At 66.7% G+C, this 12,693-nt stretch overlaps 13 non-coding genes and 1 pseudogene across 13 annotated transcripts; all 14 read left to right on the top strand.

Annotated features, from left to right (window-relative positions):
* Nucleotides 1-2,203: 2,203 nt before the first annotated feature.
* LOC141927486 (5S ribosomal RNA) lies at nt 2,204-2,322 on the top strand. The gene has a single exon (XR_012624446.1). It is a non-coding gene; the product is annotated as a 5S ribosomal RNA (ribosomal RNA).
* An 825-nt stretch (nt 2,323-3,147) lies between these two features.
* Nucleotides 3,148-3,266, top strand: LOC141927490 (5S ribosomal RNA). Its single transcript, XR_012624450.1, has one exon. It is a non-coding gene; the product is annotated as a 5S ribosomal RNA (ribosomal RNA).
* Nucleotides 3,267-3,704: 438 nt separating this feature from the next.
* Nucleotides 3,705-3,823, top strand: LOC141927485 (5S ribosomal RNA). The gene has a single exon (XR_012624445.1). It is a non-coding gene; the product is annotated as a 5S ribosomal RNA (ribosomal RNA).
* Nucleotides 3,824-4,653: 830 nt separating this feature from the next.
* On the top strand, nt 4,654-4,772 carry LOC141927484 (5S ribosomal RNA). The gene has a single exon (XR_012624444.1). It is a non-coding gene; the product is annotated as a 5S ribosomal RNA (ribosomal RNA).
* Nucleotides 4,773-5,210: 438 nt separating this feature from the next.
* On the top strand, nt 5,211-5,329 carry LOC141927483 (5S ribosomal RNA). The gene has a single exon (XR_012624443.1). It is a non-coding gene; the product is annotated as a 5S ribosomal RNA (ribosomal RNA).
* Nucleotides 5,330-6,153: 824 nt separating this feature from the next.
* LOC141927482 (5S ribosomal RNA) lies at nt 6,154-6,272 on the top strand. The gene has a single exon (XR_012624442.1). It is a non-coding gene; the product is annotated as a 5S ribosomal RNA (ribosomal RNA).
* Nucleotides 6,273-6,710: 438 nt separating this feature from the next.
* Nucleotides 6,711-6,829, top strand: LOC141927480 (5S ribosomal RNA). The gene has a single exon (XR_012624440.1). It is a non-coding gene; the product is annotated as a 5S ribosomal RNA (ribosomal RNA).
* Nucleotides 6,830-7,653: 824 nt separating this feature from the next.
* On the top strand, nt 7,654-7,772 carry LOC141927479 (5S ribosomal RNA). The gene has a single exon (XR_012624439.1). It is a non-coding gene; the product is annotated as a 5S ribosomal RNA (ribosomal RNA).
* Nucleotides 7,773-8,210: 438 nt separating this feature from the next.
* On the top strand, nt 8,211-8,329 carry LOC141927478 (5S ribosomal RNA). Its single transcript, XR_012624438.1, has one exon. It is a non-coding gene; the product is annotated as a 5S ribosomal RNA (ribosomal RNA).
* An 830-nt stretch (nt 8,330-9,159) lies between these two features.
* On the top strand, nt 9,160-9,278 carry LOC141927477 (5S ribosomal RNA). The gene has a single exon (XR_012624437.1). It is a non-coding gene; the product is annotated as a 5S ribosomal RNA (ribosomal RNA).
* Nucleotides 9,279-9,716: 438 nt separating this feature from the next.
* LOC141927503 (5S ribosomal RNA) lies at nt 9,717-9,824 on the top strand (annotated as a pseudogene).
* Nucleotides 9,825-10,648: 824 nt separating this feature from the next.
* Nucleotides 10,649-10,767, top strand: LOC141927476 (5S ribosomal RNA). Its single transcript, XR_012624436.1, has one exon. It is a non-coding gene; the product is annotated as a 5S ribosomal RNA (ribosomal RNA).
* Nucleotides 10,768-11,205: 438 nt separating this feature from the next.
* LOC141927475 (5S ribosomal RNA) lies at nt 11,206-11,324 on the top strand. The gene has a single exon (XR_012624435.1). It is a non-coding gene; the product is annotated as a 5S ribosomal RNA (ribosomal RNA).
* An 824-nt stretch (nt 11,325-12,148) lies between these two features.
* LOC141927489 (5S ribosomal RNA) lies at nt 12,149-12,267 on the top strand. Its single transcript, XR_012624449.1, has one exon. It is a non-coding gene; the product is annotated as a 5S ribosomal RNA (ribosomal RNA).
* The last annotated feature ends 426 nt before the right edge of the window (nt 12,268-12,693 follow it).

Genomic DNA, 12,693 nt, shown 5'->3' with positions numbered 1-12,693 from the left:
GGACGAGGCCGGGACGGGGCGGGCGCTTAAGGAGGCGCGGCGGCTGGCCGCGGGGGGGGGGGGAAACGGGGCGCCCACGCGTGGGGCCAGGCCGCGCTGCCCCCGGGGTTACCCCCCAGGTGTACACCCCCAGGCTGTGACCCCCTCACGCGTACGCTCTCCCACACGCGAATCCCCCCCCGCAGGTACCCCCCTCCCCAGGCAGGGAGCACCCCCACTCAGGTACGACCCCGTGGTCACCCTCCCACGCACACCCTCCCCCCCGGGCAGCCCCCCCCCCCGCGCCCCACACCGCGGCACTACGCGGGCCCCGGCGCGCACAAGGCCCCGTCCCCACACGGCCCCGCCCCGCCCCGTGGGGTGAGGCAGCCCCCGGCCCGGCCGGGGGGAGCAGCCGGGCCCCGCCGGCACCCCACGGCCCACCCCACGCCTGCAGGGACGGCGGAGCCCAGAGGGACCCCTTAAGCCCCGCCACGCGCCTCCCCTCTCTTATCTCCCTGGGCTAAAATTAACTCAGGACAAAGCTCGGCTCAGCTCTGGGCTCCCCCTCCTTCTCCGGAGAGCGTGGAAGCGCCGCGGCCCCTTTCCACCACCCCGCTCCCCTTCGCGGGCCAGGGCCCAGGGCCACCCCGGCGGTCCCCCGGGCTCTGCGGGGGACAGGAGGGTCCCTCCCGGGCCCCTCCCTGCCTGGCCCGCCTGGTAGGAGGCTGGTGGCGTCCCCGGAGATGGGATTAGGGCTGGCGTGGGGCACTTTAGGGTGGCTGCTGATGGGATTTACCCAGCGGGGAGGAGGGGGAGAGGAAAGCACCCGCTCGGACACGCCGCCTGCGTATGGCGCCTGTGCGTCACAGGGAGCCTGTCCCAGCGGCTGTTATGTGGCTGTTTCACACCCCGAGGCGGGCGGTGAGCAGCTCTCTGACCCTGCCATGATGTGGTGACCTACAGTTGACCCTCTTGGGCAAGCTCATTCTCACCAAAACTTCTCAGAAGATGCTGGGGCTGTTTGCAGCAATCCTGCCTGCTCAACCTCCTGCATGGGCAGCTGGAGGCTGCCCCGGCGAGGCTCAGGATGGCTGCAGGGTCACCACAGCACAGGAGGGCCACTGCGGGTGTGTCACACCAGGAGTGCCTGAAAACACGGCCGGCCACTGAGGAGAAGGGATGGCATGTGCTGTGCCCACACCGCTTTGTCCTCAGACAGTGCTCCATCCATGGCGGAGAGCCCAGGGAGTTCCCCCCAGGGGCATGGGGAGGAGAGCTGGGAGCTACTGCTGGGCACGGGCCACCCTGGAGATTCATGAGCCCAGAGGGGCTTGTCTGGCTGCAGGCTGTCCAGGGAGCTGAGTAGAACAAGGGTGAAATCAGCAACAGCACAGCCAGGTTGCCATCTGCTGGAAAGAAATTTGGCGGGTATGAGATGGCTGCTAAATAGAAAAAGCAAAACAGAAACTGGAGTCGGTACAGAGAGAGAAGGCACAAAAACCAGGAGTAAGAGTGCAGGGACCTGTTCCAGGGGATGGCAGTGAATACGTATGGCAGCTGGGTACAGGGACAGTACGACAGTGCAGGGGTACAGTACAGGCTGCAAATCTGAGTAATGGTGTTGGAGACTATAGCATGGGTATGTGCAGCTGTTTCTGTAGGGGGTGTGTGCATAGGGGTTACCCAGCAATTCATCCCAAAGGTTGGTGGGGCTGTACCGCAGACACAGGAGAGCAGGTGTATGTGGGGTTGTGTGTGGGTATTACAGTGGGGCATCCTTCTAGGAGACATGTGCGATGGGTTTGACAAGTGGCATGTTCAACGAATTGCAACAACTACAGTATTACTGTCACTGTGTCAGCGTTTCATAAAGAGGACACTTGGAAAACACACAAAGGCACAGAGCCATACCACCCTGAGACTGTCTGCGAGGGTCAGTCAGGCCATAGTGAGGGGTAGGAGCACTGGGGGGGGTCTGCAAAAAGCCTTTTGGTGGGGGAGGTGACGGGGGGTCGTGGTGGTGGTGCGGCTCTTTGAGTTGGGGTGTCCTGGCGCTGCAGTGCATGGGTTGGTGAGGCCGTAGTGTGGGGTGGGAGCGCGGGGGGGCTTGTGCAAGAGGCCTTGTGGCAGGGCAGGTGTGTGTGGGGTAGGTGTGGGTGTGGTGGTGGTTGGGCTGTTTGTGTCGGGGTGCCTCGAGAGGGCTGTTGTGGGGCTGGGGGGTGCCTACGGCCATACCACCCTGAGAACGCCCGATCTCGTCTGATCTCGGAAGCTAAGCAGGGTCGGGCCCGGTTAGTACTTGGATGGGAGACCGCCTGGGAATACCGGGTGCTGTAGGCTTTTGCCGGGGCCCGGGGGGGCGCCATTTTGTTTGTCGGGGGTGCTGGGTGGGCTCTTGCGGAGGGGCAGTTGCGGGGGCCGTGTTGGCGGTGGTGCGCAGGTGTTTGCGGGGCACGGGCTGCGCAGTCGGGGTGTCCCGGCGCCGCCGTGCGTGGGTCGGTGAGGGGGTAGTGTGGGGGGGAGCGCGGGGGGGCTTGTGCAAGAGGCCTTTTGGCAGCGCAGCTGTGGGGGGGCTACGTGTGGGTGTGGCTGGGGGGGGTGGGGCTGTTTTCGTGGCAGTTTGGTGGTCCCCCGCCCCGTCAGGTGGTGGGGCTGTAGCGCAGGGTGCGAATGTGGTGGTGGTTGCGGGAGAGGGCGTTTTGGTGGGGCAGTGGTCCAGGTGTGGGGGGGTGAGTGCAGGTGTTGTTGGGGGGTGTGTGCGTGTCGGGGTGGCCCGTCGCCCCGCCCCGATGGTGGGTGGTTGGAGCTGTGTGGTGGGCTGGGAGGTGGTGGCGGTGAGGTGGACGGGTCTTTGGCTTAGGCAGGGTTCAGGTGTGCGTGTGGGAGTGTGCAGGTGTTGGCGTGGGGGTGTTGTGGTGGGTGGTGTGTGCGTGGGGTGTTTCCCCCCTGCCCCGTGGGGGTGTGTGTGTGTCTGGTGGGGTGTGAGGGCGTTGTAGGGTGCAGGAGAGGGCTGTTGTTGGGTGGTGGGAGTTGTGTGTGGGGGTGTTTGCATTTGTGGTGTGCGTGTGCGTGCTTTTGTCGGTGTGGGGTGGGTGAGTGGGGCTGTAGGGGTGTGTGGGAGCGTGTGGGCGGTCACTCGAGAGGGCTCTGGTGGGGCTGGGGGGTGCCTACGGCCATACCACCCTGAGAATGCCCGATCTCGTCTGATCTCGGAAGCTAAGCAGGGTCGGGCCCGGTTAGTACTTGGATGGGAGACCGCCTGGGAATACCGGGTGCTGTAGGCTTTTGCCGGGGCCTGGGGGGGTCCCGGGGCGGCACCTTTTGTTTGTCGGGGGTGTTGGTTGGGCTCTTGCGGAGGGGCAGTTGCGGGGGCCGTGTTGGCGGTGGTGCGCAGTCTTTTGTGGGGCAGGGTCTGCGTGTTGGGGTGTCCCGGCGCCAGAGCGTGACTGGGAGCGTTGGGGGTCTTCTGCAAGAGGCCTTTTGGCGGTGCGGGTGTGTGTGGGTGTGTGTCTGGGGGTGGTGGTGGTGGGTGTTTTTGCGTCGGGGTGTCGGGGCGCCGCCGTGCGTGGGTCGGTGAGGGGGTAGTGTGGGGGGGAGCGCGGGGGGGCTTGTGCAAGAGGCCTTGTGGCAGGGCAGGTGTGTGTGGGGTAGGTGTGGGTGTGGTGGTGGTTGGGCTGTTTGTGTCGGGGTGCCTCGAGAGGGCTGTTGTGGGGCTGGGGGGTGCCTACGGCCATACCACCCTGAGAACGCCCGATCTCGTCTGATCTCGGAAGCTAAGCAGGGTCGGGCCCGGTTAGTACTTGGATGGGAGACCGCCTGGGAATACCGGGTGCTGTAGGCTTTTGCCGGGGCCCGGGGGGCGCCATTTTGTTTGTCGGGGGTGCTGGGTGGGCTCTTGCGGAGGGGCAGTTGCGGGGGCCGTGTTGGCGGTGGTGCGCAGGTGTTTGCGGGGCACGGGCTGCGCAATCGGGGTGTCCCGGCGCCGCCGTGCGTGGGTCGGTGAGGGGGTAGTGTGGGGGGGAGCGCGGGGGGGCTTGTGCAAGAGGCCTTTTGGCAGCGCAGCTGGGGGGTGGGTACGTGTGGGTGTGGCTGGGGGGGGTGGGGCTGTTTTCGTGGCAGTTTGGTGGTCCCCCGCCCCGTCAGGCGGTGGGGCTGTAGCGCAGGGTGCGAATGTGGTGGTGGTTGCGGGAGAGGGCGTTTTGGTGGGGCAGTGGTCCAGGTGTGGGGGGGTGAGTGCAGGTGTTGTTGGGGGGTGTGTGCGTGTCGGGGTGGCCCGTCGCCCCGCCCCGATGGTGGGTGGTTGGAGCTGTGTGGTGGGCTGGGAGGTGGTGGCGGTGAGGTGGACGGGTCTTTGGCTTAGGCAGGGTTCAGGTGTGCGTGTGGGAGTGTGCAGGTGTTGGCGTGGGGGTGTTGTGGTGGGTGGTGTGTGCGTGGGGTGTTTCCCCCCTGCCCCGTGGGGGTGTGTGTGTGTCTGGTGGGGTGTGAGGGCGTTGTAGGGTGCAGGAGAGGGCTGTTGTTGGGTGGTGGGAGTTGTGTGTGGGGGTGTTTGTGTTTGTGTTTGTGGTGTGCGTGTGCGTGCTTTTGTCGGTGTGGGGTGGGTGAGTGGGGCTGTAGGGGTGTGTGGGAGCGTGTGGGCGGTCACTCGAGAGGGCTCTGGTGGGGCTGGGGGGTGCCTACGGCCATACCACCCTGAGAACGCCCGATCTCGTCTGATCTCGGAAGCTAAGCAGGGTCGGGCCCGGTTAGTACTTGGATGGGAGACCGCCTGGGAATACCGGGTGCTGTAGGCTTTTGCCGGGGCCTGGGGGGGTCCCGGGGCGGCACCTTTTGTTTGTCGGGGGTGTTGGTTGGGCTCTTGCGGAGGGGCAGTTGCGGGGGCCGTGTTGGCGGTGGTGCGCAGTCTTTTGTGGGGCAGGGTCTGCGTGTTGGGGTGTCCCGGCGCCAGAGCGTGACTGGGAGCGTTGGGGGTCTTCTGCAAGAGGCCTTTTGGCGGTGCGGGTGTGTGTGGGTGTGTGTCTGGGGGTGGTGGTGGTGGGTGTTTTTGCGTCGGGGTGTCGGGGCGCCGCCGTGCGTGGGTCGGTGAGGGGGTAGTGTGGGGGGGAGCGCGGGGGGGCTTGTGCAAGAGGCCTTGTGGCAGGGCAGGTGTGTGTGGGGTAGGTGTGGGTGTGGTGGTGGTTGGGCTGTTTGTGTCGGGGTGCCTCGAGAGGGCTGTTGTGGGGCTGGGGGGTGCCTACGGCCATACCACCCTGAGAACGCCCGATCTCGTCTGATCTCGGAAGCTAAGCAGGGTCGGGCCCGGTTAGTACTTGGATGGGAGACCGCCTGGGAATACCGGGTGCTGTAGGCTTTTGCCGGGGCCCGGGGGGCGCCATTTTGTTTGTCGGGGGTGCTGGGTGGGCTCTTGCGGAGGGGCAGTTGCGGGGGCCGTGTTGGCGGTGGTGCGCAGGTGTTTGCGGGGCACGGGCTGCGCAATCGGGGTGTCCCGGCGCCGCCGTGCGTGGGTCGGTGAGGGGGTAGTGTGGGGGGGAGCGCGGGGGGGCTTGTGCAAGAGGCCTTTTGGCAGCGCAGCTGTGGGGGGGGTACGTGTGGGTGTGGCTGGGGGGGGTGGGGCTGTTTTCGTGGCAGTTTGGTGGTCCCCCGCCCCGTCAGGCGGTGGGGCTGTAGCGCAGGGTGCGAATGTGGTGGTGGTTGCGGGAGAGGGCGTTTTGGTGGGGCAGTGGTCCAGGTGTGGGGGGGTGAGTGCAGGTGTTGTTGGGGGGTGTGTGCGTGTCGGGGTGGCCCGTCGCCCCGCCCCGATGGTGGGTGGTTGGAGCTGTGTGGTGGGCTGGGAGGTGGTGGCGGTGAGGTGGACGGGTCTTTGGCTTAGGCAGGGTTCAGGTGTGCGTGTGGGAGTGTGCAGGTGTTGGCGTGGGGGTGTTGTGGTGGGTGGTGTGTGCGTGGGGTGTTTCCCCCCTGCCCCGTGGGGGTGTGTGTGTGTCTGGTGGGGTGTGAGGGCGTTGTAGGGTGCAGGAGAGGGCTGTTGTTGGGTGGTGGGAGTTGTGTGTGGGGGTGTTTGCGTTTGTGGTGTGCGTGTGCGTGCTTTTGTCGGTGTGGGGTGGGTGAGTGGGGCTGTAGGGGTGTGTGGGAGCGTGTGGGCGGTCACTCGAGAGGGCTCTGGTGGGGCTGGGGGGTGCCTACGGCCATACCACCCTGAGAACGCCCGATCTCGTCTGATCTCGGAAGCTAAGCAGGGTCGGGCCCGGTTAGTACTTGGATGGGAGACCGCCTGGGAATACCGGGTGCTGTAGGCTTTTGCCGGGGCCTGGGGGGGTCCCGGGGCGGCACCTTTTGTTTGTCGGGGGTGTTGGTTGGGCTCTTGCGGAGGGGCAGTTGCGGGGGCCGTGTTGGCGGTGGTGCGCAGTCTTTTGTGGGGCAGGGTCTGCGTGTTGGGGTGTCCCGGCGCCAGAGCGTGACTGGGAGCGTTGGGGGTCTTCTGCAAGAGGCCTTTTGGCGGTGCGGGTGTGTGTGGGTGTGTGTCTGGGGGTGGTGGTGGTGGGTGTTTTTGCGTCGGGGTGTCGGGGCGCCGCCGTGCGTGGGTCGGTGAGGGGGTAGTGTGGGGGGGAGCGCGGGGGGGCTTGTGCAAGAGGCCTTGTGGCAGGGCAGGTGTGTGTGGGGTAGGTGTGGGTGTGGTGGTGGTTGGGCTGTTTGTGTCGGGGTGCCTCGAGAGGGCTGTTGTGGGGCTGGGGGGTGCCTACGGCCATACCACCCTGAGAACGCCCGATCTCGTCTGATCTCGGAAGCTAAGCAGGGTCGGGCCCGGTTAGTACTTGGATGGGAGACCGCCTGGGAATACCGGGTGCTGTAGGCTTTTGCCGGGGCCCGGGGGGCGCCATTTTGTTTGTCGGGGGTGCTGGGTGGGCTCTTGCGGAGGGGCAGTTGCGGGGGCCGTGTTGGCGGTGGTGCGCAGGTGTTTGCGGGGCACGGGCTGCGCAATCGGGGTGTCCCGGCGCCGCCGTGCGTGGGTCGGTGAGGGGGTAGTGTGGGGGGGAGCGCGGGGGGGCTTGTGCAAGAGGCCTTTTGGCAGCGCAGCTGTGGGGGGGGTACGTGTGGGTGTGGCTGGGGGGGGTGGGGCTGTTTTCGTGGCAGTTTGGTGGTCCCCCGCCCCGTCAGGCGGTGGGGCTGTAGCGCAGGGTGCGAATGTGGTGGTGGTTGCGGGAGAGGGCGTTTTGGTGGGGCAGTGGTCCAGGTGTGGGGGGGTGAGTGCAGGTGTTGTTGGGGGGTGTGTGCGTGTCGGGGTGGCCCGTCGCCCCGCCCCGATGGTGGGTGGTTGGAGCTGTGTGGTGGGCTGGGAGGTGGTGGCGGTGAGGTGGACGGGTCTTTGGCTTAGGCAGGGTTCAGGTGTGCGTGTGGGAGTGTGCAGGTGTTGGCGTGGGGGTGTTGTGGTGGGTGGTGTGTGCGTGGGGTGTTTCCCCCCTGCCCCGTGGGGGTGTGTGTGTGTCTGGTGGGGTGTGAGGGCGTTGTAGGGTGCAGGAGAGGGCTGTTGTTGGGTGGTGGGAGTTGTGTGTGGGGGTGTTTGCGTTTGTGGTGTGCGTGTGCGTGCTTTTGTCGGTGTGGGGTGGGTGAGTGGGGCTGTAGGGGTGTGTGGGAGCGTGTGGGCGGTCACTCGAGAGGGCTCTGGTGGGGCTGGGGGGTGCCTACGGCCATACCACCCTGAGAACGCCCGATCTCGTCTGATCTCGGAAGCTAAGCAGGGTCGGGCCCGGTTAGTACTTGGATGGGAGACCGCCTGGGAATACCGGGTGCTGTAGGCTTTTGCCGGGGCCTGGGGGGGTCCCGGGGCGGCACCTTTTGTTTGTCGGGGGTGTTGGTTGGGCTCTTGCGGAGGGGCAGTTGCGGGGGCCGTGTTGGCGGTGGTGCGCAGTCTTTTGTGGGGCAGGGTCTGCGTGTTGGGGTGTCCCGGCGCCAGAGCGTGACTGGGAGCGTTGGGGGTCTTCTGCAAGAGGCCTTTTGGCGGTGCGGGTGTGTGTGGGTGTGTGTCTGGGGGTGGTGGTGGTGGGTCTTTTTGCGTCGGGGTGTCGGGGCGCCGCCGTGCGTGGGTCGGTGAGGGGGTAGTGTGGGGGGGAGCGCGGGGGGGCTTGTGCAAGAGGCCTTGTGGCAGGGCAGGTGTGTGTGGGGTAGGTGTGGGTGTGGTGGTGGTTGGGCTGTTTGTGTCGGGGTGCCTCGAGAGGGCTGTTGTGGGGCTGGGGGGTGCCTACGGCCATACCACCCTGAGAACGCCCGATCTCGTCTGATCTCGGAAGCTAAGCAGGGTCGGGCCCGGTTAGTACTTGGATGGGAGACCGCCTGGGAATACCGGGTGCTGTAGGCTTTTGCCGGGGCCCGGGGGGCGCCATTTTGTTTGTCGGGGGTGCTGGGTGGGCTCTTGCGGAGGGGCAGTTGCGGGGGCCGTGTTGGCGGTGGTGCGCAGGTGTTTGCGGGGCACGGGCTGCGCAATCGGGGTGTCCCGGCGCCGCCGTGCGTGGGTCGGTGAGGGGGTAGTGTGGGGGGGAGCGCGGGGGGGCTTGTGCAAGAGGCCTTTTGGCAGCGCAGCTGTGGGGGGGGTACGTGTGGGTGTGGCTGGGGGGGGTGGGGCTGTTTTCGTGGCAGTTTGGTGGTCCCCCGCCCCGTCAGGCGGTGGGGCTGTAGCGCAGGGTGCGAATGTGGTGGTGGTTGCGGGAGAGGGCGTTTTGGTGGGGCAGTGGTCCAGGTGTGGGGGGGTGAGTGCAGGTGTTGTTGGGGGGTGTGTGCGTGTCGGGGTGGCCCGTCGCCCCGCCCCGATGGTGGGTGGTTGGAGCTGTGTGGTGGGCTGGGAGGTGGTGGCGGTGAGGTGGACGGGTCTTTGGCTTAGGCAGGGTTCAGGTGTGCGTGTGGGAGTGTGCAGGTGTTGGCGTGGGGGTGTTGTGGTGGGTGGTGTGTGCGTGGGGTGTTTCCCCCCTGCCCCGTGGGGGTGTGTGTGTGTCTGGTGGGGTGTGAGGGCGTTGTAGGGTGCAGGAGAGGGCTGTTGTTGGGTGGTGGGAGTTGTGTGTGGGGGTGTTTGTGTTTGTGTTTGTGGTGTGCGTGTGCGTGCTTTTGTCCGTGTGGGGTGGGTGAGTGGGGCTGTAGGGGTGTGTGGGAGCGTGTGGGCGGTCACTCGAGAGGGCTCTGGTGGGGCTGGGGGGTGCCTACGGCCATACCACCCTGAGAACGCCCGATCTCGTCTGATCTCGGAAGCTAAGCAGGGTCGGGCCCGGTTAGTACTTGGATGGGAGACCGCCTGGGAATACCGGGTGCTGTAGGCTTTTGCCGGGGCCTGGGGGGGTCCCGGGGCGGCACCTTTTGTTTGTCGGGGGTGTTGGTTGGGCTCTTGCGGAGGGGCAGTTGCGGGGGCCGTGTTGGCGGTGGTGCGCAGTCTTTTGTGGGGCAGGGTCTGCGTGTTGGGGTGTCCCGGCGCCAGAGCGTGACTGGGAGCGTTGGGGGTCTTCTGCAAGAGGCCTTTTGGCGGTGCGGGTGTGTGTGGGTGTGTGTCTGGGGGTGGTGGTGGTGGGTGTTTTTGCGTCGGGGTGTCGGGGCGCCGCCGTGCGTGGGTCGGTGAGGGGGTAGTGTGGGGGGGAGCGCGGGGGGGCTTGTGCAAGAGGCCTTGTGGCAGGGCAGGTGTGTGTGGGGTAGGTGTGGGTGTGGTGGTGGTTGGGCTGTTTGTGTCGGGGTGCCTCGAGAGGGCTGTTGTGGGGCTGGGGGGTGCCTACGGCCATACCACCCTGAGAACGCCCGATCTCGTCTGATCTCGGAAGCTAAGCAGGGTCGGGCCTGGATGGGAGACCGCCTGGGAATACCGGGTGCTGTAGGCTTTTGCCGGGGCCCGGGGGGCGCCATTTTGTTTGTCGGGGGTGCTGGGTGGGCTCTTGCGGAGGGGCAGTTGCGGGGGCCGTGTTGGCGGTGGTGCGCAGGTGTTTGCGGGGCACGGGCTGCGCAATCGGGGTGTCCCGGCGCCGCCGTGCGTGGGTCGGTGAGGGGGTAGTGTGGGGGGGAGCGCGGGGGGGCTTGTGCAAGAGGCCTTTTGGCAGCGCAGCTGTGGGGGGGGTACGTGTGGGTGTGGCTGGGGGGGGTGGGGCTGTTTTCGTGGCAGTTTGGTGGTCCCCCGCCCCGTCAGGCGGTGGTGCTGTAGCGCAGGGTGCGAATGTGGTGGTGGTTGCGGGAGAGGGCGTTTTGGTGGGGCAGTGGTCCAGGTGTGGGGGGGTGAGTGCAGGTGTTGTTGGGGGGTGTGTGCGTGTCGGGGTGGCCCGTCGCCCCGCCCCGATGGTGGGTGGTTGGAGCTGTGTGGTGGGCTGGGAGGTGGTGGCGGTGAGGTGGACGGGTCTTTGGCTTAGGCAGGGTTCAGGTGTGCGTGTGGGAGTGTGCAGGTGTTGGCGTGGGGGTGTTGTGGTGGGTGGTGTGTGCGTGGGGTGTTTCCCCCCTGCCCCGTGGGGGTGTGTGTGTGTCTGGTGGGGTGTGAGGGCGTTGTAGGGTGCAGGAGAGGGCTGTTGTTGGGTGGTGGGAGTTGTGTGTGGGGGTGTTTGCGTTTGTGGTGTGCGTGTGCGTGCTTTTGTCGGTGTGGGGTGGGTGAGTGGGGCTGTAGGGGTGTGTGGGAGCGTGTGGGCGGTCACTCGAGAGGGCTCTGGTGGGGCTGGGGGGTGCCTACGGCCATACCACCCTGAGAACGCCCGATCTCGTCTGATCTCGGAAGCTAAGCAGGGTCGGGCCCGGTTAGTACTTGGATGGGAGACCGCCTGGGAATACCGGGTGCTGTAGGCTTTTGCCGGGGCCTGGGGGGGTCCCGGGGCGGCACCTTTTGTTTGTCGGGGGTGTTGGTTGGGCTCTTGCGGAGGGGCAGTTGCGGGGGCCGTGTTGGCGGTGGTGCGCAGTCTTTTGTGGGGCAGGGTCTGCGTGTTGGGGTGTCCCGGCGCCAGAGCGTGACTGGGAGCGTTGGGGGTCTTCTGCAAGAGGCCTTTTGGCGGTGCGGGTGTGTGTGGGTGTGTGTCTGGGGGTGGTGGTGGTGGGTGTTTTTGCGTCGGGGTGTCGGGGCGCCGCCGTGCGTGGGTCGGTGAGGGGGTAGTGTGGGGGGGAGCGCGGGGGGGCTTGTGCAAGAGGCCTTGTGGCAGGGCAGGTGTGTGTGGGGTAGGTGTGGGTGTGGTGGTGGTTGGGCTGTTTGTGTCGGGGTGCCTCGAGAGGGCTGTTGTGGGGCTGGGGGGTGCCTACGGCCATACCACCCTGAGAACGCCCGATCTCGTCTGATCTCGGAAGCTAAGCAGGGTCGGGCCCGGTTAGTACTTGGATGGGAGACCGCCTGGGAATACCGGGTGCTGTAGGCTTTTGCCGGGGCCCGGGGGGCGCCATTTTGTTTGTCGGGGGTGCTGGGTGGGCTCTTGCGGAGGGGCAGTTGCGGGGGCCGTGTTGGCGGTGGTGCGCAGGTGTTTGCGGGGCACGGGCTGCGCAATCGGGGTGTCCCGGCGCCGCCGTGCGTGGGTCGGTGAGGGGGTAGTGTGGGGGGGAGCGCGGGGGGGCTTGTGCAAGAGGCCTTTTGGCAGCGCAGCTGTGGGGGGGGTACGTGTGGGTGTGGCTGGGGGGGGTGGGGCTGTTTTCGTGGCAGTTTGGTGGTCCCCCGCCCCGTCAGGCGGTGGTGCTGTAGCGCAGGGTGCGAATGTGGTGGTGGTTGCGGGAGAGGGCGTTTTGGTGGGGCAGTGGTCCAGGTGTGGGGGGGTGAGTGCAGGTGTTGTTGGGGGGTGTGTGCGTGTCGGGGTGGCCCGTCGCCCCGCCCCGATGGTGGGTGGTTGGAGCTGTGTGGTGGGCTGGGAGGTGGTGGCGGTGAGGTGGACGGGTCTTTGGCTTAGGCAGGGTTCAGGTGTGCGTGTGGGAGTGTGCAGGTGTTGGCGTGGGGGTGTTGTGGTGGGTGGTGTGTGCGTGGGGTGTTTCCCCCCTGCCCCGTGGGGGTGTGTGTGTGTCTGGTGGGGTGTGAGGGCGTTGTAGGGTGCAGGAGAGGGCTGTTGTTGGGTGGTGGGAGTTGTGTGTGGGGGTGTTTGCGTTTGTGGTGTGCGTGTGCGTGCTTTTGTCGGTGTGGGGTGGGTGAGTGGGGCTGTAGGGGTGTGTGGGAGCGTGTGGGCGGTCACTCGAGAGGGCTCTGGTGGGGCTGGGGGGTGCCTACGGCCATACCACCCTGAGAATGCCCGATCTCGTCTGATCTCGGAAGCTAAGCAGGGTCGGGCCCGGTTAGTACTTGGATGGGAGACCGCCTGGGAATACCGGGTGCTGTAGGCTTTTGCCGGGGCCTGGGGGGGTCCCGGGGCGGCACCTTTTGTTTGTCGGGGGTGTTGGTTGGGCTCTTGCGGAGGGGCAGTTGCGGGGGCCGTGTTGGCGGTGGTGCGCAGTCTTTTGTGGGGCAGGGTCTGCGTGTTGGGGTGTCCCGGCGCCAGAGCGTGACTGGGAGCGTTGGGGGTCTTCTGCAAGAGGCCTTTTGGCGGTGCGGGTGTGTGTGGGTGTGTGTCTGGGGTGGTGGTGGTGGGTGTTTTTGCGTCGGGGTGTCGGGGCGCCGCCGTGCGTGGGTCGGTGAGGGGGTAGTGTGGGGGGGAGCGCGGGGGGGCTTGTGCAAGAGGCCTTGTGGCAGGGCAGGTGTGTGTGGGGTAGGTGTGGGTGTGGTGGTGGTTGGGCTGTTTGTGTCGGGGTGCCTCGAGAGGGCTGTTGTGG

This window comes from Strix aluco, chromosome 9, assembly GCF_031877795.1.
Source record: "Strix aluco isolate bStrAlu1 chromosome 9, bStrAlu1.hap1, whole genome shotgun sequence".
NCBI classification, from domain to species: domain Eukaryota; kingdom Metazoa; phylum Chordata; class Aves; order Strigiformes; family Strigidae; genus Strix; species Strix aluco.
This window is presented reverse-complemented; position numbering and strand designations above follow the sequence as displayed.